Here is a 17,175-nt window from a genome sequence, read left to right on the forward strand (position 1 = left end):
TGATTTGTGGATCATATAAAGGCCTTTTTAATCAGCTCTAATATTTCCCCTATTGGCATGCTGATTTTAAGTTTTTCGTTTTCATTTTCTTTGCAGCCCGGGAGTCACATAAGTGGTACCATTCAAACTCCTTGATTATCTAAGTGCCTTTCTAATCTCTGCAGGAGCTAAGGCACTATCCTGTAAATAAGGCACCAGCGGTGCCAAATCAGAAATTGTCACGTGAGATATTAGATCTTCCGAGATCATTGTCGGTTTTAATAACAGTGCCGTTTCATAAGCCAAGCGTCCCCTTTGGGGCCAACCTGTCAGTAATAGCCATTAAGTTCTAGCCCATTTCAGTGCTCCTCAGGGTTTCATATTTGTTTCATCTATGTACAGCCTGCATGCCAAAAAGTTAAAGAGCTTTTAAACAATTAAGAAGGAACCTCTTGTCAGTTTAAGCTTAACTGTTGACAGTTTGGATCACAGGGTAATTGTTCATGAATTAGTGGTACAGTGAGGTTCATTGAAATTTAATGGACAGTATTGACTACCTTTCTAAGCTTCCTATAGAATTCAACATTTTTTACTACTCAGAGTATTGGATACCCCTTCTTGTACACTGGATTGCTCCCTCCCTTCTAGAGAGTAGCTGCGTGGGGACTGAATCCCTGCCTGCTGCCACTCTTCTGTCCCTCAGGGCACCCAGCTCCACCATAATGCTCAGTGACACATACCCATGGACTGGCTGGACTGGCAAGGAAAATTTTCATTCTTACACCTTGGGCACAGTGGTTTTACCTATGCTTCCAAAAATAAATTTAGCTCATTAAAGTAATATTTATTCAATAATTATGTGAGTGCCTACCAAGTGCCATCTCTGTGCTGGAGGCATCACACTTATTAATTTATCACATAAATCAAGCACTGATTATTTTTCTGTTATGTGTGTGTAAACTGAGGCCCAGAGGAGACACACCCTGCCTGGGTCACTTACCAGCCCTGGTGCACTGGATACGTTATGGAACTTCTCTGGGCTTCAGCTTCTCTTATTTATGCGATGGGATCAGTATTACTGCCACTAAGTGTTGCTGTAAGAAATGAATTATGTAATGCTTTATTTTATCCCTTTTCTTCACTTTGCAGAAATGGAATAAGTTTGCACACAGCATTTCACTTCTTATCAGAAGTGGAAAAAATATCTCCTCATTTAGACTAATGAAGCCAGTCTTTCACTGCATTATACCAGATTGTTCTGTATCAGACAAAGAACTGGGCCAAATGAAACAAAAACTAAATCTGCTTATTTAAGGCTACCTTGGAATGTTTTGTAATAATATGAGCACTGGTGAAACTGTTCTGTAGATCCCTGTTGTAGTCTGAGTTAAAAATTATGACCCCAGGGCTTCCCTGGTGGCGCAGTGGTTGAGAGTCCGCCTGCAGATGCAGGGGGCGCGGGTTCATGCCCCGGTCCAGGAAGATCACACATGCCGCGGAGCAGCTGGGCCCGTGAGCAATGGCCGCTGAGCCTGCGCGTCCGGAGCCTGTGCTCCGCAGCAGGAGAGGCCACACAGTGAGAGGCCCGCGTACAGCAAAAAAAAAAAAAAAAAAAAAAGACCCCAATATAATCCTAAGACTTTTTTAAGGCAGTATCAGCTTACATCTGGAGGCTTATAAAAACAAAATTAAACTACACACACATGCACACACACACACAAATGTAGAATTATATCACTATGGAAATACTGATATTCAATTTATATTGAATACTGATATTTCTAGTCAAACATCTGAATGTGTGTATACACAGTTTTAACTAATACCAGAGGATTTTAAATATCTGTAACTTTAAAATACCTTTAAAATAATTTTATATAAAGCTATACCTATTCAGTTGAAACTTATACTAATAGATTTAAAATAGGTCTTCGTATGTTGACAGTTTTTTATCACGTTATATATTTTTATTACAATTGATGAGTGATAGATTACTAGAATGTTTCTTAATATTTTCAAACCAATAAATAACAATTGTGTTGTCAAAAACAACTCAATTTGCACATCTCTCACCTCTCTGAGGCTGTGTTGTTCTTACTGGAAGTGTCTTTGATCAACCACTTCCAAGTTTCTCGCTTCAGACTGCAGGGTATGAACATCATTTGTTTGATAAGTATTTATTAAATGCCAACAATATTCCATGCCCTGGGCATAAAATGTGGTGGATAAAAATGGTATTGCCCTTTTGGAACCTGGAATCTAGTGGCAGAAGCAGATATTAATCAATGAAGTATAGAAATAAATACAAAAATACAAGCTGTGGTGATTTTTCTTATGGAAAAGTACAAGGAGATATGAGAATATTGAAAAGGGGGGACGTGGCATGGTCTGGAAAGCTTGATTACAGATCACTTCTCTGACCAATCAACTAGGTAAAGATGGTGATGTAGGGAAAGACATTGGATTTTGGATGGATATAAGCTTGAGTTTCAAATATGTCTTCTTTGTCCTGAGGTAAGTTGCTTAAATTATTTGAAATCTCAGTTTTCTCATTTATAAAAGGACTTTATTGTATTTACCTCAACACAGTTCTTAAAGACTGTAAAACAGATTTGTTAGTGGCTGGCACATAATGTGCATGTAGTAAATGATAGTGTCCTATCTCTCCATTGCTCCTTTAATGACAAACTTTTTCTTAATGCCTAATAAAGTAGCATTCTTCTTCTTAAGTATTATTACAGATTCTATCCAAGTCAAAGACTAGTAATTACACAATAGCATTGTACCTGCAGTAAATACTAGAATTCAATATAGGGCATTTTATTTCAAGTCAGATGTTTGACCAGGAGTGTAATTAAGAGAATGGATTCATTGACTTTAGGAAAATAGCATGCATTATGCATATCATTAGCTTGACTGAGTAAAACCATGTGTCTTAATGGAAAACCCACCAAACTAAGAGTTAGGAGAACATGATTGTAAATGAGATGCTTGAAAAGTCAGGGTGCAGCTCTGGGTCTCAGACCAATTTTAAATCCCTTTTAGCTCAATCATCTTGGGAAGCTGAAAAATTAAATTAGTGCCCAGTTCACATGGTTGATTCTTATTCTTTCTGGGATTCTTAGCTTGAGCGTCACCTCCTCTGAGAAACCTGCTCTGACTACCTAAGGTTTGGGCTATTGTCACTCCCCTAGGCTCCCTTAAAAGAAGAATCTGGCTACTATTTACTGAATGTGTGCGCATAGGACTGAATCTTCCCCACACTGTGCTCTCCGTGAGGAGGTGAACAGTGCCCACCTCACGCCTCAGCTCTTGGTACAGTGCCCAACACTTAATAGGCACCATGCTGCTGAGACAATATTTGGTGCGTCATCTAAGTCAGAAAAAAGATCACCAGTTATGTGCTCAGCACCATAAAAATGTTCTGAAAAACCATATAGGCTGAACTTTCACCTTAAGGAGATTATAGTTAAGTGAGCAGTGCAAGACTAAAACACATCACAGATGTAGAGAATAAACTTATGGTTACCAAGGGGTAAGGGGGGTGGTGAATGGGGAGATTGGGCTTGACATATATACACTACTATGTATAAAATAGGTAACTAATGAGAACCTACTGTATAGCACGGGGAACTCTACTCAATAATCTGTGGTGACCAAAATGGGAAGGAAATCTAAAAACAGAGTGGATATAGGTATACGTATAACTGATTCACTTTGCTGTACAGCAGAAACTAACACAATATTGTAAAGCAAGGATACTCCAATTAAAAAAAAAGACTAAAACACAAACAAGCAAAAATCAGACAATATAAGAATGGCATCACTGGACTTCCCTAGTGGTGCAGTGGCTAAGAATCCACCTGCCAATGCAGGGGACACGGGTTCGATCCCTGGTCTGGGAAGACCCCACATGCTGCAGAGCAACTAAGCCTGTGCACCACAACTACTGAGCTGGCACTCTAGAGCCTGACAGCCACAACTACTGAGCCTGTGTCCCAAAACTACTGAAGCCCGCACACCTACAGCCTGTGCTCTGCAACGAGAGAAGCCACCCAATGAGAAGCCCTCACACCACAACGAAGAGTATCCCCTGCTCACCGCAACGAGAGAAAGCCCGCACGCAGCAATGAAGACCCAACACAGCCAAAAATAAATAAATAAATAAATTTATTTTAAAAAAAAAAAGAAGCGTATCATAAAATGAGGTATGCATCATAAATTCTTCATGGGGTCCAATGATGGTCATGGAAAAGATGGGGCTTTGAAGACTGGAAGAGTATTCACTAAGTAGAAAAGGAATGGACAGGCCATGACTGAAATATGAAACAGTGTGTCAGTCAGGGCTGAAAAGAGCAGCGGGATCCATGGTAGTTAGTTGTGGGAGCTGAAGCCGGAAGTCAGGCAGTGGAGGGTCTTGTCCGTCAAGAGGAGCCATTTACAATTTTCAGAAGTTTCACACACAGGATTTCATATAATCCCGTAGTAACCCTCATTTTTAATCCTCTACTCTTACATTGCTCCTCCCTCCTTCCCTCTCCCCACTGGTAACCACTAGTTTGTTCTCTGTGCCTGTGAGTCTGCTTCTTTTTTGCTTTATTCACTAGTTTGTTGTATTTTTTAGATGCGACATACAGTATCTGTCTTTCTCTGTCTGACTTATTTCACTTAGCACAATGCCCTCCAAGTCCATCCGTGTTGCTGCAAATGGCAAGATTTCCTTCTTCTTTATGGCTAAGTAGTATCCCATTGTGTGTGTGTATACACACACACACACACACACACCGTATCTTCTTTATCCATTCATCTGTTGATGAACACTTAGGGGCTTCCATACTTTAGCAATTATAAATAACGCTGCTATGAATATTGAGGTGCATGTATCTTTTCCAATTAGTGTTTCTGGTTTTTTCAGATATATACCAAGCAATGGAACTGCTGGGTCATATGGAAATTCTATTTTTAATTTTTTGAGGAACCTCCATACTGTTTTCCACAGTGGCTGAACCAATTTACATTCCCACCAACACTATAGGAGGGTTCCCTTTTCTCCACATCCTTGCCAATATTTGTTATTTGTGTTCTTTTGATGATAGCCATTCTGATGGATGTGAAGTGATACCTTGTTGTGGTTTTGATTTGCATTTCCCTGATGATTAGTGATGTTGAGCATCTTTTCATGTGCGGAGAATTTAAAGAATCTTTTGTTAAAAAAAAAAACACTAATAAAGCAAGTTAGGAGAAGGTTGAGAAAGAAAGTAATCATGCAAATAGTAAGACTGAGTCAATTGTATTTAAGAAATACAATTTATCTTTCTTATTTAGAAAAGATTTTGGCCTAGAATTAAGTAGGTGAGCATTTCCTTTTTAAAGTAGAGCATGGGAATAAAAGAAGAAAATGATTAGGAATGCAAAGAAAGAAGGGATAGAAGGAAAGAAAAAGAAAACACCCAACTGATTCAGAATTTATACCACCTTTGGCACAGACTCCGTCTCTTTTTTTTTATTAACTTTACATTTAGCTGTGTTTAAACATTTTAATAATGAAAAAAAATCAAGAGGAGTGTGCACTTGATGGGTTTGGAAATGTGGGCCCTTGATGGCATTGAACATGAAATTAATATGCTCATAATAAAGTTTCTAGAAATTTAGGATAGATTTTTAGGATAGAAGTAAGTCTCAAAGAAGGAAGGCTCTGAACAAAGTCATTTTAAAATAATATTTTATATTTAAATAATGTCCTGAACATCTAACTCATGCCTATTTCTTTTATCTCATTGATCATCATAGCAGTTCAACCAGGTAGGGCAGCATTTACAGAGGAAGAACAGATGCTCAGAGAGGTTAAGTAACATGTTCAGGGTACTCTAGTTAATTAATGGCAGAGTCAGGATTAAAAGGCAGAATTCCTGAATTTCAAATCTATATCATTAAAGTTATAACTAAAATTTATCTAATGGTAGCAATGCTATAGTTCCGTTTTTTAGTATATATTGTCTAAAGACATTTTTACCATAATCTTGGTGAAAACATGTAGAGATTTTTGTTGGTGAGGCTTTTTTGCTTTTAGGTTAAAAACATATGCATGTTTGTAAACCCACAAAACAGCATTGAAGAACATTAGTCAGATTTTGCTGGATAAACCCAAATTTATAATACTTACATGTATTATACTCAATAGTAATAAATGTTACTTTAGCTTACATACAAAAAGCCAGAAACAATTCTTGCCATTAAAACCACATAGACTTTACACTGCAGTTTTAAAGGGAAAATATTTCAAGTATAAGAAATAAAACAAGAAATTAGTATTTACTACAGAGGCTGCTTTTTCCTGTAGAAGAGATACGATATGTGTTCTATAAATAGAGCGAATTTAGGACATGGCAATCAACACATCTAACTTAATTTCTTGAGTTCTGTTAGCTGATTCATACCCTTTGGCCAGAGAACAATGCATGTGACCATTTACTGCTGAATACTTTAGGCGAGTCTGTGTAGTATTTGTGCTAAAGAAGACAGATTCTGGAGTCAGATTTGCTGTGGTACAAACCCTGATCCCCCATTTACTAATCTGTTATTTTATGCAAGTTTCTTAACCTCTGTAAGTCTTATTGTCTTTGTCTATAAAATGTGGATAATAGTAATAGTAAATTTTATCTATGAGTCCTTTAAAATAGTATAGGAATAAACAAATAAATTGATGGTAAGGAATAAAAAGTTCTCATGCAAGCAAAACCACTGCTATGCATATATTTTATACATAGGTACAGCCATACATATATTTCCTATTTGCCATGAACTACTAATTTGTATTCTAGGACATGTCTATTCCATTCAGTTTTCTAACCATTCACTCCAGAAGTGTCATTGTTAGGTTTGCAGGAAAATGGAATGGAAGCTTTTATGACATTTTACTGATTTTTAGTGATCTGTGGTGATTAACGAAGTTTTATTGGATACCAGAAAAAAATAATTCCTGTATTCCTAATTTTATGTTTTAAAGCAATCCATTAGGCATTGGAAAAGTGCCTGAAAGTTACATTTTAAAGGCTTTTCTTTTTAAACCAAAGCTTTTTTTTTCCCCAATAAGGTTTATATGTGAAACATTATATCAGTCATAGGGTAAGTACTTGTTGGTAAGAGTACTTACTCTATGACTGTATTTTATAAATGTTTAAATCTAGATTTTTCCTCCTTGCCCTTCCTCCCCTCTCATGCTGCACTCTACATCTGTTACAAAATTATTCATTCAAAACAACTTGAGTAAACTTCATCAACAAGACCTGCTGTTGGCTAGAGCAGTTCTTGCACACCCAGAAATTGAAGCTGCTGACAGGGCTAGTGCTATGAATTTAAACATGTGAGAAGTAAGACTGATGTTTTAAATATTATTTGAAACTCAATGCCTTCAGTAACTGATATTCCTTTCTGCTGTGTGTGATAGCCTTTGTGGTTGTGGAAACTTGTAGAAAATATCTGGTGGCATCTAATAAGGTAAGAATGTAGCAGAGCTGCTGTGAGGGGATAAAGAGGTCCAAGGAGATGGAGGGGTGATCCCAGTTCTGGTCAGTCATGCCTTCCATCCTTCAGTGACACCCTCTGCTATGGACTGAAAACCGAACTCCAAAGGAGTTCCAAAGGACCAAATCATATATTTGTCTGAAAAGAAAAATAATGTATCTTCTGACAGAGAGGAAGACAACCAGCCTTGGAAGAGATCCTTAGGAGTCAGAGTCACAGCATGCAAGCCGTTCTAACACGCACATTTTCACATCTAAATGCATCTCAAAAGTCAGTGAATACATTTAATGCATTAATTCTATATTCTTTTCATTCAAAAAAATTTTTATTAAATTAATTGTTAGTGTATCTTATAATAGACTATATATTCACTATATATGTAAACATATTTATTTCATTTATTATATATATATATACTTTATATACACACATATACATTCAAAATATTTTGGCATTAACTGAATTAAGAAATGCAAAATATTTACTTTGTGAAAAATTGTATAAATCAAATGTTGATGAAAATATGTACAGTCTAACAATATTTCATTCCTTTGCAAACCACAGAACAGAGAAAGCAGCAGTGAATGATTAAGAACCACTAATCTATGGTGGGGAAATGCTGATAATATTTAAAGTAGAAGGAAAAGCACTGTTGATTTTTGATTTTTTTTTCCATTACTCTAGGGGATGGATCAAAAAAGATCTTGCTGTGATTTATGTCAAAGAGTGTTCTTCCTATGCTTTCCTCTAAGAGTTTTATAGTGTCCGGTCTTACATATAGGTCTCTAATCCATTTTGAGTTTATTTGTGTGTATGGTGTTAGGGAGTGTTCTAATTTCATTCTTTTACATGTAGCTGTCCAGTTTTCCCAGCACCACTTATTGAAGAGACTGTCTTTTCTCCATTGTATATCCTTGCCTCCTTTGTCATAGATTAGTTGACCATAGGTGCATGGGTTTATCTCTGGGCCTTCTATCCTGTTCCATTGATCTATATTTCTTTTTTTGTGCCACTACCATACTGTCTTGATTACTGCAACTTGGTAGTATAGCCTGAAGTCAGGGAGTCTGATTCCTCCAGCTCCATTTTTTCCCCTCAAGACTGCTTTGGCTATTCAGGGTCTTTTGCATCTCCATACAAATTTTAAGATTTTTTGTTCTAGCTGTGTAAAAAATGCCATTGGTAATTTGATAGGGATTGCATTGAATTTGTAGATTGCTTTGAGTAGTATAGTCATTTTCACAATATTGATTCTTCTAATCCAAGAACATGGTATATCTCTCCATCTGTTGGTATCATCTTTAATTTCTTTCATCAGTGTCTTATAGTTTTCTGCATACAGGTTTTTTGCCTCCCTAAATAGGTTATTCCTAGGTATTTTATTCTTTTTGTTGCAATGGTAAATGGGAGTGTTTCCTTAATTTCTCTTTCAGATTTTTCATCATTAGTGTATAGGAATGCAAGAGATTTCTGTGCATTAATTTTGTATCCTGCAACTTTACCAAATTCATTGATTAGCTCTAGTCTTCTGGTGGCATCTTTAGGATTCTCTAAGTATAGTATCATGTCATCTGCAAACAGTGACCGTTTTAATTCTTCTTTTCCAATTTGTATTCCTTTTATTTCTTTTTCTTCTCTGATTGCTGTGGCTAGCACTTCCAAAACTATGTTGAATAATAGTGGTAAGAGTGGACATCCTTGTCTTTTTCCTGATCTGAGAGGAAATGCTTTCAGTTTTTCACCATTGAGAATGATGTTCGCTGTGGGTTTGTTGTATATGGCCTTTATTATGTTGAGGTAGGTTCCTTCTGTGCCCACTTTCTGGAGAGTTTTTACCATAAATGTGTGTTAAATTTTGTCAAAAGCTTTTTCTGCATCTATTGAGATGATCATATGGTTTTTATTCTTCAGTTTGTTAATATGGTATATCACATTGATTGATTTGCACATATTGAAGAATCCTTGCATCCCTGGGATAAATCTCACTTGATCATAGTGTATGATGCTTTTAATGTGTTGTTGGATTCTATTTGCTAGTATTTTGTTGAGGATTTTTGCATCTATATTCATCAGTGATATTGGTCTGTAATTTTCTGTTTTTGTAGTATCTATGTCTGGTTTTGGTATCAGGGTGATGGTGGCCTCGTAGAATGAGTTTAGGAGTGTTCCTTTCTCTGCAATTTTTTGGAAGAGTTTGAGAAGCATGGGTGTTAGCTCTTCTCCAAGTGTTTGATAGAATTCACCTGTGAAGCCATCTGGTCCTGGGCTTTTGTTTTTTGGAAGATTTTTAATCACAGTTTCAATTTCATTGCTTGTGATTGGTCTGTTCATATTTTCTATTTCTTCCTGGTTCAGTCTTGGAAGGTTGTACCTTTCTAAGTGATTTTTGATTTTAAGGGATATTATAAGTGTTACATTAGAACTAAAGTTTGCAGAAATTTGTTTTTAAAATATTTTTATAAGAAATATTTTTTAAAATTTATTGAAATAATTATTTCTTAAAAACAGATCTTGACCTTCTAGGAAATTGATGAATTATTTGAGAAATTTAACACAATTTCCTGATCTAAATTAAGGTGAAGAAATGTGGGATAAGTGTGAGCATAATTTGGTGGATTCAGAACTGATTGAAGATTGGACTTAAAAATATATTAATTAAAAAAATCAGTGTCAGTCTCTAATGTGACTTCTAAAGGTTTGCAGCAGACTTTTATTTTTAGGCCTCTCCTATTTAAATTCTTTCTTTTTAAGTACATTATATAAATTGTATTCTGGTCAAATTTACAGATGAAACAAAGATGACACGTATAGATAATATATTGGATTATAAAACTCTAGGCCAAATCTAAGAAGATGCAGTTTAACAGAAGTAAAGTGTGACTTCTATCCTTTAAACACACACATATGCGTGCGCACACACACATACACAGATGAAAAAGATGGTGGAAAATTGTCTTTAAAGTAACATGTATAAAATATTTTTTAAAACAGTGGTTGAAAAGTGGATGTTTATTGACTATAAATTGGCTTTCAAAGCCAGAAACTAAAGGAACCGAGGAGGAAAAAAACCCATAAAATTATAAATGAGAAGAGTAAATAACCATGAATATAGAGGAAATTAAAGGAATAATTTCAAAAGCATTATGCAAATATATTTGTACCTGTGTACACAGGCACACACACTTTCAAAAGCCAGCAACATACTTAATGGTTAAATATTAGAACTCTCAATACATTTCCTTTCAACTTAGGAACAAGATAAGGATGTTCTCTCATTAGAGTTGGTTGGCAGATAAATGAAGGCATTCTAGCTAGTTTAAGTAAATATGATCACATGGCAGAACTGATTATGAAATTGTTGGAAGAGTTTGTGGAGCAGGCTCTAGGCTTAGATTCCAAGTGTGTCTCCCAGAATGCCAGTCTAGAACTGGCCTGCCAGGAGAGCTGCTCTCACTGTCGTGATTATGAAGTGGGGAAATCTGGCAGCCACTACCCCACGGCTGGCTCCGTGACCACACCATCTCAGGTATGACCTATGGCAGCAAAATGAATGCCCTGCCCACTACCTCTCAATACCTACAAAAGTAGCCATTAGACCAGGATCTCTGTATGGTTGAGATAACCTCAAAACCTCTGTGACGGTGCTCCTGGTTTGCAGAATCAGCAGACCAGAAGCACAGCCCAGTTTGCCTTACTTCCACCCTCCATATCCCATGAGGAGACATCTTCTCCTTCTCAGTGTGAGATAGATTACAGGTAGAATCCAAGCTTGAAGTGACCCTGGGAAATATTGTCTTAGTTTCCTAGCCTTTAGCAAGCAATAAGTCATTTTAAAAGGAAAGTGAAGCAGCCGTGATTGAAATGATCTAAAACATCTGCCACATTACTACCCCATTGCTCTGGAAGTAGTAGCCAATGAAATTTAAAAAGAGAAAGAAAGCAGAGGTATAAAGCAGGAAGCAGAATTATCATGTTTTTAGTTAATATGGACATATACTCAGAAAACCAAGAGAATCAGCACAAACACTACTAGAAAGTTTTCAGAAAGATATTTGGTTTTAAAATTAATATATAGAAATCAAATAGCTTTTCTATAATCAGTAACCACTTAGACAATACAATGAAAGAAGTTATCCCATTTATAAGCACAACCAAAACAACAAAACATATACCAGATCCCATAAAATTAATAAAAATGTGTAAGTTTTATGTGAAGAAGGCCTTGAAAATTCCTGCTAGAGTATATAAGAAAAAACACATGTAAAAGCATGCTTTGCTTTGAATAGCAAGATTCAATATTACCAGTATTTTAATTTTCCTTAATCATATGTAAGATATATATATGTATAATATAGTTATTATAATATATATTCCCAAGTCAACAAGACTTTTTTTGAACCTGACAGTTCCACATTTAAAATGAAAAAATACGTATGCAAAATTAGCCATGACTATCTGAGCCAGATATTAAAATATATCATGAAGCCATAACTAAAATCATTTCTGCATTAGGAAAGAAATAGACAGAAGTTCACTGGATTAGGGCAGAGATTTAGAACACAGCTAAAATACATATAGAAATAATTTAATGTAAAATGAAGGTGATATTTCATATCAGTGGGGAAAAGATAGATTATTCAATAACTCCTGAGACAACGGGCTAGGTATTTGGAAAAAAATAAAGTTGGGTCTCAACCTAAATCATTAACAGCAAAATCACTTCTAGATGAAACAAGTATATTAAGGTGAAAAATTAGTAAAAATATGAAGAGATAGTTGATAAATATAAATGGGTAATAACCATGAAAGGAGGTTCAACCTCACTCATAACTTAAGAAAAACCAATCAAAGTAAAGATGTATCATTTTTTACCTATCAGATCTAAAGGCCATAGGATTGCATTTATAAACACTGTGATCTGGCTGTGCCTTCTACTTTTCTGGAAAGGTTAGCCAGCATTACCACAGTTCAGTTTTAGAATGTCTGGGGAGCCTGCCTGCTCACTTTTTAGCCAGTTTCCAGGTATGAGGTCCTTTCCTGTTAAAAATATAAGAAGCTTGGGGAAGAAACAGCTCATCCTCTCATCTCTAACCATCTAACTACTCAGCTGTGCATGTAAAGAATTTGTTTTCTCAAGAGATACCACATAGTTGCCTTTGGTGGGGAGGTGGGGAGGCGTGGGCTAGAGGCCTTGGAGGAGGGGGAGACTGGTTTTGAATTAGAGGCATCTATATGCCTATAGGCATGTTGGAATTTCTGACCACATGAACATTTTCATATTTCAAAAGAGCCCTAGCATCTAGAACAGGGTTGGTGTGTGTCATGCTGTGTCCTGAGGGGGTGAACTGGGCTGGGATTGGGTTCAGATGTAGACACTACCCTCTAAGATTGGTCTGTGAACCAGCCAGAACATTGTAGGAAAAGCAACCGTGACATAAGGGAATTTGCAGTCATGCCAGAACAAGCATCCGGATGTGTCATGTAGTTGGATGAGGAACTGGGATAGAAATTAGAGCAGTGTTCATGAAAGAGAGTCTGGAAAAGGCATGAAAACATGTTGGCTGTGGGCTCAAGGGATATGATGGCATCAGGGAGGATATTAAAGGAAACAATTTTGGATTGATGAAAGAAGAGAATGCTAAGCAGTGAGGCTCTCCAAGGAGGCTGCCATGTTCGGTAGTGAGTTCTCCCATTGTGAGAGCTGTTCAGAACTGAGCCTCCTGTCAATCAGGTAAGGGGAGCAAAAGGGATAGAGATCAAACTCGGGATTCTACAGACTCACAGACGTAGAGAACAGACTCACGGCCGCCAAGGGGGAGAGGGGGTTATGGAGGGATGGATTGGGAGTTTGGGGATAGCAGATGCAAACTATTATATACAGAATGGATAAACAGCAAGGTCCTACTGTATAGCACAGGGAATTAACTATATTCAGTATCCTGTGATAAACCATAATGGAAAAGAATATGAAAAAGAATGTGTGTATATATATATATATATATATATATGTATATATATATATAGTCTGAATCCCTTTGCTGTACAGCAGACATTAACACAACATTGTAAATCAACTATACATCAATAAAATAAATAAAACAAACTCAGAGTTCTTAGAGGCTGTCATAATCCATCTTGTACTCACTGTTAGTAAGAGTCCCCAGATATTTTAAAAGACAAGAAAGGAATAGTTCTATATAAGAAAACAAACTTAAAATAAGTTTTAAAGCTAGGAGTCAGCCAGCTAGTCTCTCAAGAGCTATTCTGGGGAACCAGCTCTTTAAAGCAGAACCACAGCAGAATGTTTGTCACGTCTAAAGGCCACAGGACCACTTTTACTACCTTTTCGATTTTGCTTTTGCTTTGCTCTCTGATTTTTTCTGAAGATTAGCCAGCTTTACTACATCTCAGCTTCCTGGAAAATTGAGGGAATCAACCCTGTTCTTTTCAGCCAGCTTCCAGCTGATGGATTCCAGACAGCTGCTTGTAGGCAGCAAGAGGAGGTGTGACCTTGGGGCAAAGGTGGTAAAGCAACTTTGGTCCGACCTTCCCTTCATCACAGACCACCAAGCCCTGACAGTGAATATTTAATACCCTCGGGAAGATTTCTGGCCTTTGTTCCAAACAATTACTGAACTAATCTAAATTACACAAACACAGACCATTTATCAAGGCCATCCTGCAATGAGTTGCATATCTAGGCAAAGTGTTCCTAGTACAAAGGGTGAACTCAGGATAAGGAAAGCAGAAATGAGGTGCTGATTAGTCAAAAAAAAATGACTCATTAAATATCTAACAATGGAAGAGTTTGCAGGCTGTTTACCTGAATGATTTTGTTTTATTAGTATGTAGACAAAAAGATGTTTTTCTTCTTTTATAATAACCCAAGAAACAAAACCCTTTGCAAGTTTAGATTGAGACATTTGAATTCAAAAGATTTTAACATTTTTGACAAATAAGGAAGACGTGAAGGAAAAGAGACAGCCAGCTTGAGGGAATTGGTGATAGAGACAATATTTCCAACCCAGAGACAAGATCCAACTCTCCTTTTCAGGCCTTATTTCCTACAGTGATGAGCAAATTCTCTAAAAGTTAGTGGCTGTCTATTAATTGCCCCTAATTAGAACTGGGACTCTCCTTCAGTTCTACACACTCACCTGAAAAATTTACATCAAAAGTTAATATCACATAAGCCAGTCCCCAAAAGACAAGTGTTGCATTGTTCCACTTACGTGAGATAACTGGAGTAGTCAAATTCATAGAAGCAGAAAGTAGAATGGTGGTTGCTAGGGGGAGGGGAGAATGGGGCGTTATTGTTTAACGGGTACAGAGTTGCAGTTTGGGCAGATGAAAAAAGTTCTGGAGGTGGATGATTATGAGGTTACACAACAGAGTAAATGTACTTAACACTACTGAACTTAAAAATGGTTAAGATGGGGCCTTCCCTGGTGGCACAGTGGTTGAGAGTCCGCCTGCTGATGCAGGGGACACAGGTTCGTGCCCTGGTCTGGGAAGATCCCACATGCCGCGGAGCGGGTGGGCCCGTGAGCCATGGCCGCTGAGCCTACACGTCGGGAACCTGTGCTCGGCAGCGGGAGACGCCACAAACAGTGAGAGGCCCGCGTACTGCAAAAAACAAACAAACAAAAAAAGGTAAAGATGGTCAATTTTATGTTATTTAACCACAATTTAAAATAAACAAAAAAGTTAAAGATTAGTAAATGATATCCATAGACAAGAATATTATAGTGACTGGCTTAAAAAGTCCACAGTTTTGCATCTGCTGTGTCACAGTCTCTCTGGAATAATATTTTTAGTGGGAGGAGCTTGACACTAAGCTGATTATCCTTGAGTGTGTTGGGCGGACACTGAAGTGGACCATGAGTCGGGACCAAGCCCATGGTCCTGGCAGGGAGTTTGGAAGCCTGATAGGGTCAGACAGGGAGGGCAGCTCAGACTGGTAGTTTGCCTGGGTTGGTCGATGCTGAGCTCAAGGGTGATGGGAAGTAAATATTAAAGCAGGTCTTATAATAGTTGAGAAGTAAGTAGGGAGAAGCAGGCTTGCATTCAAAACCACAACTACAATGTCACAGAACTATAGGTAACTAATTAATGCCACCTGAGAACCAAAAGTTATGCTGGAAAGCACATGTCTGCTGCTCTACATATTTTTAATAATAGAGGCATCGTATTGTTTTCATATCCTCAAAGGAAAGCCAGCTGGGAGTATGATTTTCACCAAGTAAAGACTGAACAGGCATCCTGGGTCAGCTTCATAGGTGTGCAGCCTGTGCAGTCACATGGGTCCCATGCGCAGAGGACCTGCACTTGGTTTAAGGCTCTGCTGCGGGGCTCTCAAAATTTTTAATACTTTTTGAACAAGGGACCTGACATTTCACTTTGTGCCGAGCTCCACAAATGATGTAGCCAGTCCTGCTGGCAATAATCAGAACACCAAACAGCTACCTAGGTTAAAATATCATGGTAATGCAAAGAGGTGGATGCACAAGCCGAATTTGGGCAGATGAGGTGTATCACCCAAAGGACTGAGGTTGGTACAGAATCTGGTGGAGTCAAAAAAGGATCACAGACAGGGAAATATGTGCTGTTGTATACATACGTGACTCTAAGCATGCCTGTCGGTCCACTGCTGGGGACAGAGCCCTGTGGGTGGGCAGTGTCATTATGCAGTTACACGGTTGCAAACCCACATTTTTCCTGCCTTTCTACTCACACCATGAAGGAGATCCTGGATGGGAAAAGGCCAAGGCTCTGTCTCTGGTTCTCCAAGTGACCTGACTTGGATTGCAGGGTCCCCCACGCCTCCCACCGGGACATCTTATTGCTTACTTGCTCTTACAGCTCTTGTTGTCATTTTTCATCTTTAGTCCCCAGCAGGATGGGCCTGCCCAGATTGGGGCACATTAAACCAGTAATCGGGTTTTAGACCAGAGATTTCAACCAGCTGGGAACTGGGAGGGGAATGGGATTTCCAAGCTGCAAGCTGGGACTTGAGGGCTGGGTGAAGGGCAGAAGGGAGAGAGGGGGGTTCCTTTGGCACCTGGCATGGTGGAAAGGAGATGGATCCAGGCCCAGGGCTCTCACCAAAGGAGGACTGTTGTCTGGGTGGAGTCACCTGAGCTGAGTCGTCTGGAGGGAATTGTATTAGCTCTGAATTTCAATTCATTTCACCGGCTCCCTTTCCTTCAGGGCATGTTCCCCTCAGTTCCTTTGTCACGTGGAAAAGCGAGAGAGCCATCGCAGCACCTTGTCTTCAGTCTGACCTGAACTCATTTCCTGGAATTGTCACAGAGCAGATGGGAGGGACACTTTGAATAGGTTATTTTACCTCTCAGAGCTGAGTTTACATATTCTTAATTTTATAAAACAGATGAAACACATTTTCATAATATTACTGTGAAGATTAAATAACATAAAATATGTCAAGTGTAAGAGCACAAAACAGATCCTAAATGACTTGTATCTATTATTAATATTATAGGCATTATAATATCTTGCAGATAGTGAAGGGCTGAAAACATATCAGACAGACTAGTACGAAAGTCTATAGGGATTAAGGTGAACAGAGAGCTAACTATGATTCATTTACATAGTCAACATATCATGATTATTACTTTATTTTCTGATTGTTAATGTTATTTTGTAGGTATA

At 37.9% G+C, this 17,175-nt stretch overlaps 1 protein-coding gene across 13 annotated transcripts in view; it reads left to right on the plus strand.

The window, feature by feature from the left end:
• TMEM117 (transmembrane protein 117) overlaps positions 1 to 17,175 on the plus strand; it is a 564,172-nt gene that overhangs the window by 472,691 nt on the left and 74,306 nt on the right. For 2 of the 13 annotated variants that reach the window (XR_007470005.1, XR_007470004.1), the window contains exon 7: positions 7,427 to 7,476. The exons of the other annotated variants lie outside the window; for them this stretch is intronic. The gene's annotated coding sequence lies outside the window, so the exon portion shown is untranslated. The remainder of the gene's footprint in view (positions 1 to 7,426; positions 7,477 to 17,175) is intronic. 13 annotated transcript variants of the gene reach the window in all.

Source organism: Orcinus orca, chromosome 11 (genome assembly GCF_937001465.1).
Source record: "Orcinus orca chromosome 11, mOrcOrc1.1, whole genome shotgun sequence".
Lineage (NCBI taxonomy): Eukaryota > Metazoa > Chordata > Mammalia > Artiodactyla > Delphinidae > Orcinus > Orcinus orca.